Source organism: Ursus americanus, chromosome 30 (genome assembly GCF_024610735.1).
Source record: "Ursus americanus isolate L20-20 chromosome 30, mUrsAme1.1.p, whole genome shotgun sequence".
Lineage (NCBI taxonomy): Eukaryota > Metazoa > Chordata > Mammalia > Carnivora > Ursidae > Ursus > Ursus americanus.
The window spans coordinates 2,678,953-2,686,147 of NC_142156.1; positions in this window are offsets into that span (position 1 = coordinate 2,678,953).

A 7,195-nucleotide genomic window follows, 5' to 3' on the forward strand; every position below is an offset into this window, starting at 1 on the left:
TTGGGAGATTCGTGAGGGGACTCCATGCGCGTGACATTCCTGGTGCAGAGTAAGGGCCCAGGGGACATTAGTTATTACTGCCGCTGTCGCAGGGCGTAAGTGACGGAAACAGCTGCCATGTATCTCCCACGCTCGCTGTCGGGAGCCAGCCACTCTGCGGCATGGGAGCCTGGGGACCACCCAGGGCCATCCACAGCCCCCTGACAGCCGGGCCCCATCGAGCCACCACTTGGAGGTGGATCCTTCAGCTCTGGCTGGGCTGCCCCAGGTGAGGCCGCACGGAGCAGAGACAGACTGTCCCCGTCAAGTGCTGCCCAGATGGCTGGTTTGGGAGCACAGAAAATGGTCCTGGTTTTAAGCCACTAGGTCTTGGAGAGTTTCCTTAGGCAGCAACAGGCAACCAATACGGTTCCTTTTAAGAAACATCTCTGCTTCTCTTCTCCGCAGAACTCAGGAGGTTCCCCTGCCCCCACCCCCAAGCCTGGTCCCCGGCCAGCATCTCCCGTCTCAGGGATGCTGAGTGCTGGCCCACAGGAGAAATCTGGGAGGCATCCTTCCCCCTTCCCTCACCTTCTGCCACCGCCTTTGCCCGACTCCTGTCATGTTACCTCCTAAGTTATCTGTCGGTTCTGCCCACTTTTCTCCCTTCGTCTGCCAAGGCAGTGGCAGTCCTGTCTTGGACGGCTATGGCAGCTGCCTCGCTGGCCTCCCGGTTGCTTCTCCAGAATGGGGTCTGCGCTCGTAAAAGATGTACACAGCAGGTAAACCATAGGCGTGAGATTGCGTGTACCTTGGGTGTGGGACTCAGCTGGCCACCTTCATTGGTCTCTTCCTGGCCGGTCCTCTTTGCTCCTCAAAGCCCAGGGTGGGATACGGCCTCCCTGGCCACCACATCCCATCTGGGCCTCATACCCCCCCTTAGGCGGGGCGGGGGGCATATATTAAACACGGAGAGGAGCGTGGTAGCCGCTTCCTGTGCGCTGCTATGAAAGAAGGCAAGGAAGGGGGGGCGGCGTGTGGCCTGGGGGTGGACAAGATCAGGAGGTGGGATTTGAGCTTCTGGGAAAGAGTCAGCCACATGACGTTAGGAAGAAGGGAGTGTCAGGCAGAGGGACCGGCAAGGGCAAAAACCCTGAGGTGGGAAGGAGCTGGTGTGTTGGGGGGACAGAGATGAGGCAGGGACCCAAGAGGCTGGGGGACATCAGGATGGGGGGCAAGATGGGGAGCCTGGCAGGAGGCCATGGGGGTTCCAGGCGAGAATCTGCATGGGCAAAGCTGGGCAGAGACCCCTCTTTCCTCTCCCCCAGCCCCGCTGCCCTGCGCCCGTGACTTTCAGGGTCCTCTGACGGGTTTCCTTGAAAAGGTACTCCCTCCCCACCTCCGAGGCGAGGGTCTCTCTTAATAGACTCCCTTTCTTCTGGAAACCCAGCTTAGCTGCCTGAGTGAGGCCTTCCCAGCACTGTCTTAAAAGCTGTGATTGAGCCATTTGTCACTGTCACACCCTTTGATCCTAGCCACGTCCCTGCCCCTGCCCCACCCCATCCTCTCTGGAGGGGCCGCTCCCCTGACAAGGTGGCCCAAGCGACACAGCGCGTGTACGCTGGACTCGTATTCCTCTCTGGAAGGACCGGCCGTGTGACCGCTGGCAGGTCACTTTACCCCACCGAGCCTCAGTTTCCCATCTGTGCCGGCATCACAGCGTCACCAGGTTGGTTCAACAAGAGGACGGTCGGTAGAGGGTCTGTGCTTTGTGAGACGCCATTCAGCGTCAGGGAAGCGATTCAAATGATTTATGCATTGGTTTTCCCAACCAGGCTGTTAAGTCTCTTAAAGGGCAAAGACAATGCCCCGTGTCTCCGTGGTGGGGGGTGCTGTGTTCACCATTGGTGCCTATTAAAAGGGACCCTTTATGGAGACAAAGTGCTCTTCAGGCTCACCTGGGAAACCCCTACTCCGTGCTGTGATGCGGGAGCAGAAGCCTGGCTGGAGACAAAGCCTGAGCCTACACCCCGCAACCTCTCCGCACCCCCACTCCTTGGTGGGTTCTGTGGCGTTCCTCCAGGAAGTTCCCAACTACCTTCATGTTAATGTCTTGCTAGAGTGTAAACAACATTCCCTTGACAATGGCAGGACCTCAGGTATCCTGTGAGTCCTCTTTAACATATGAAAGTACTTTCTCAACCTCCCTTTGTCCCTACCTCCCCCAGCCCCATAGTATATAATCAGCCACCCCTCACCACCCGGGGCAGCAGCTCTTTCTGCCCACGGGTCCTGTTCCCGTGCTTTCGTAAACCACCATTTTGCACCAAAGACGTCTCAAGAATTCTTTCTTGGTCGTGAGCTCCAGACTCCACCCCACCAAACCTCACCTATATTCCAAAACCCCATCACCAGCACCGCCGGCTCTGAGACGACATCTGGTGGACCTGGCTTTCCTTGGGTCTCCCTGGACCCGGGACCAGCTCTCAGGCAAGCCACTCAGGGCTCTGACTTTTGTTTCCTTGTGTGGCTCGTTCTATCCAGTCAGGCCTGTGTGTCTCCAAAGGAGGTCCTCCAACTACATCAGAATTCTGGAGGAGGGGGTGCTCTTTACAAATGCAGACCCCTCTGAATCAGATCTCAGAGGCCAGGCTGAAGAGTCTGACTTTTTCTCCAGCCGCCTGCCAGTGATTGTTCTGTTCACAGACGTTCTAGAACCACGGCATCGCAGGATGAGGTCCCATGCAGGGGGGCTGTATCTCATGGGGCCCCGCGTGCCCTGGTTCCCCACACCAAACTCATGCCCAGGAACTGTGTGTTGAGTGAGGGACTGAGGCGTTTGCAGGGATGTGTGTGTGTGTGTGTGGGGGGTGACTTTATTCCTCCTAGGAGCCTCCCCTCCCTTACCAGTAGTCCCCAAGATTGGCATGAGATCTCACCACATCTTCTGCCATGGGGAAACTTCACCAAGAATTCCCCCAGCCCCAGCTGTATAATCTGCTCATTAATACACAGTATTGTAAAAGTGATCTATAATTAGATGCTAAGCGAGTTTGCCGGAAAATTGGGTGGGCGAGGTCAGCAAGGTAAACCGGGAGCCAGCTGATTGTTATGATCAATCAATAACCTATTTATTCCCCAACATTTCTATTAACCTCTGCCAGCCAATCACAGTTTCAATTTGAAAGGCTGGGGGCCGCTTTGCTGACTGGACAAGTCTGATTGAAAGCGGGCCCCTGACACGACCCCAAGGGCGAAATCCAATTAAAATCATTTTCACTTGTAGATTAATATTTTTAGCATGTTCCACATCCTGGGATTCATCATTCCTGGCAATAACTAATGTCTTGTGACACGAGCAGGGGGATCGGCACTGCCATAAATAATAATTGTGATTAATTAGCTCGTCACATCCTAGGATGGCTTTGGGGTGGCGGTCAGTGCAGCTTCGGGAAACTTCTCCCACCAAACGCTGGTCATGTGGACCCCTCTGAGTCAGACCACCGGAATGGCCTTTTCTAGGTAGGAATGGAATTGATCTGTCTCGGGGTCTGTCTCCCTCTTGAAACCGGGAGCTCCTGCGGCCCGGTAGTATGTGTCACCCATTTCAGCAAGGTATTTACCATTTCCTCTCCCTTGGAGACTGGGTCTTAGGCTGGCCATCCACGTCTTTATAGCAGCAGTCGCCACGTTTCTGTAATATGGCCCCACCTTTGGACACTGCTGATTGGATTAGAGGTTGGGGTCAACCTACCAGGCTGAGCCAATGGAAACTTCATGGCTCCGCCCCTGAACGCTGTTGATTGGACCAAGGGTCGAGCCTCACCCAAGCTGGCCAATGAAAGCCTTTTTTGGGGGGGATTTTAGAATTAGGTTTAAGGAAAGAGGTCCTCTAGCCCAGCTTGGGTATTCAGGGCATCTGTCGACTGCAGTTTTCTGTCGTGTTTACTGGGAAGTAGTTGCAAACAAAAGCAATGCTCAGAGAGGAGAAGGGATGAGGGCAGAAGAAGGGATGTGTTAGGTTTCCTAGTACATCCCAGTCCCTGTTGCCAGCACTTTCCTGAGACCCGGCTGCCTTCCACTATGGGTTCTCTCGGATCCCCATTTGCGTAATAACTCTGATTTCGCCTTACCTTCCTTGCTTGAGTTAACTTGAGTGAGTCTGTTACCTTCGACCGAAAGTGTCCTAACAAATTCAGAGCGCAAGATGTGCCCGGTGGCACCCTGCAGGCTGGTGGCAGAACCATCCTTTCTCCTGACTCCTTAGTGCAAAACCCGGTGGGGGAAGAAGAGGGAAGAAAACAACTCACATTTATTGAAGATCTACTAAGTGCTAGCAGCTTTCAAACCTCATCTGCTTAATCTTTCCCATCCTGGGGGTTGGTTTTATTCTGTTATATTTGTTTGCAGTTGAGAAATCTGGGGTTCAGAAATGTTGAAGAACTTGTGATAATAGTGATTTAGCCAGCGTGGACCTCCGCATAAAGTCAATCAACAGATCGGAGGTCAGCCCCTTGAAATCCTGCAGAGCCTAAGATCAAGGTGCTGATGTGGTGGGGTTCTGCTGAGTTCTGCGATGCAGGCTGCCAGCTTCTCTTCATAGGTCCACATGGTGGAAAGAGCTAGCCAGCTCTCTAGCCTCTTCTCATAAAGGCACTAATTCCATTCACAAGGGCTCCATCCTCGTGACCTAATTATACCCCAAAGCCCCCATCTCCAAATAGCATCACAGTGGGATTAGATTTCAACATAGGAATTTTGGGCAAGGGGCAAACATTCAGTCCATGACAGTCCCAAATTTCAGTGTCCAAGTCATTTTAGCTGAGCACCAAAAACCAACCTGGAGGCTTTGTATCATTGTAGTTTCCTGAGCCTCATTTCTGGAGATTCTGATCCCACAGGTCATTGGTCTGTGGTGCATTTTCTTTTTGAGATGCTTCGCAGAGCATTCGGACACAGCCAGATTTGGAAATTCACAAGCACATTGTCACATTAAAGGCATTGAAAAGTCCTGCAAACAAGACACTCATGGAATTTTATTAAACCCAGCTTACCAAAGTAAACTGAACACAGATAACTCTCTCTCTCTTTTTTTTACAATACCTGTTTTTTATAAGGTCCAATGCTCAGAGAGTCTACCAACATTTTCCCCTTAATAATTCCATGCTCATATTATAAATCCAGTGGTTCTTTCATGCCTGTCCTACTGATGAGGGAACAGAAGGCAAGCTGAAGACAAAGCATAAGCCTACACCCTGCCACCTGCCCCCACCCCCACTCCTGGGTAGGATCTGTGACGTTCTTTCAGGAAGTTCCCAACTATCTTCATGTTAATGCCTTGCTGGAGGGAAAAACAACCTTCACTTGACAATGGCAGGACCTCCAGGATCCTGTGAGTCTTCTTTAACATATGAAAGTATTTTCTCAACCTCCCTTTGTCCTTACCTCCCCCAACCCCATAGTATATAATCAGCCATCCCTCACAACCCTGGGGCAGCAGCTCTTTCTGCCCACGGGTCCTCTCCCTGTGCTTTAATAACTCACCATTTTGCACCAAAGACGTCTCAAGAATTCTTTCTTGGTCGTCGGCTCCGGACTGCACCCCACTGAACCTCACCGATATTCCAGAACCACATCACTACCATTTTTTCCTGAATCTCCTGGGCCGTTTTCTTCCTGAGAGCAGGGATAGTGCCCATCTTAAATGCAATATCACCCAGAGCCTGATTAATTGAATGTGTCGTAAAATTATTTCTGAACAAGGGACATGACCACCCATCCCCTGATGGCCATGTTGCTATTGGGGGAGGAGAGATTTCAAACTTAGAGGTATTGATCTTCCCTTAGACTTTCCAGATTTGAATCTCCTGATACACATCCCATTCCTGGTCATGGCTGGGAAGCTCATAGAACCTCCTTTGCTTGAGAGTCGGGGACGTCAGATGCCGTCAGTCCGCCCCCCTCGCTGAGCTGTTTCTCTGCTGCTCTGGGATGTGCTTTTAACAAACTTGGTTCCCAGGTGCGAGCCCTCCAGAGATAGTTGGTTAGGAGGTTCTCATCTCTCCACTTCCTCTGCTTTCAGCCACCAGGGGATTGAAGAGAGCGGTGCTAAGGCTATTTAAATGGACTTCTCTGAGGAGGAGGGAGCCCTTGTGTTGGAAATTGGGTTAAATTCAGCATGCATAAACCATTCACAATGGCTCTTTACACCCCAGGAGCACTAAGATCTCACTAATCTTCAGTCAAAACAATTAGAGCATGAAGGGTGGCATATTTATCCCAAAGGCACTTGGGCATCTGGAAGTTAGCAAGAGACTGGACCACCCATGTTCATTCCTTTGGAGTGGTGCAATGACAGAACAGGAGCCCCGAGACCCAAAAGATTCTGCAAAGACGGCCTGGGTCAAGCTGGCTCAGTCTAGCCATCTCTCCTTCCAGGAAGTGAACACCTAGCATGTGCAAGGCACTTGAAATGCATCACCTCACTGCATCCTTGCAAGAGCTTTGTTACCATTATCTGCTACGACGGCAGAGGAAACTGAGGCACAGGGAGTTGAATACTGTACCTTATAGGGCCCCACAGGAAAGGGATGGCACGTTCAAATTAGTCTAGATTGAGAGAAGCTTAAACGGGACACCATTTACAGAGGAGAGTCAGTGTATCTGTTTTCTACTGCTGGGTAACAAATGGCCACGACCCAGGGGCTTTGCAAGCTCCCATCTGTTAGCGCATAGTTCTGTAGGCCCGTAGTCCAGGCACAGTGTAGTTGGCTTTCCTGCTCAGGATCTCACAGGGTCGAAATCAGCACCTTGCTGAGGCTGTGATCTCATCTGGGACTTAGGCTTCTCTTTCAAGTTCATTCAGGTTGTTGGCAGAACTCAGTCCTTGGGGCTGTGGGACTAAAGTCCCTGTTATCAAGCTGGTTGTTCTCCAGGGGGTGCCCTCAGCACCTAGCGACCACCCTCAGGTCCTTGACACGTATCCCCCTCCATAGGCAGCTCACTGCATGGTTGTTTGCTCCTTTGAGGCCAGTGGGAGACTTTCCCTCACACTCCAGTCTCTCTCACTTCTCTTCAGATCACCTGATTAGGTCAGGCCCACCCAGGGTAATCATCTTTTTAATGAGCTCAGAGTCAGAGGATGAGTAACTGAATCACTGTGCAGCATCTGGTCACAAGTCCAGCCCTCACTCGATGGGAGGGGATTTTACAGGGT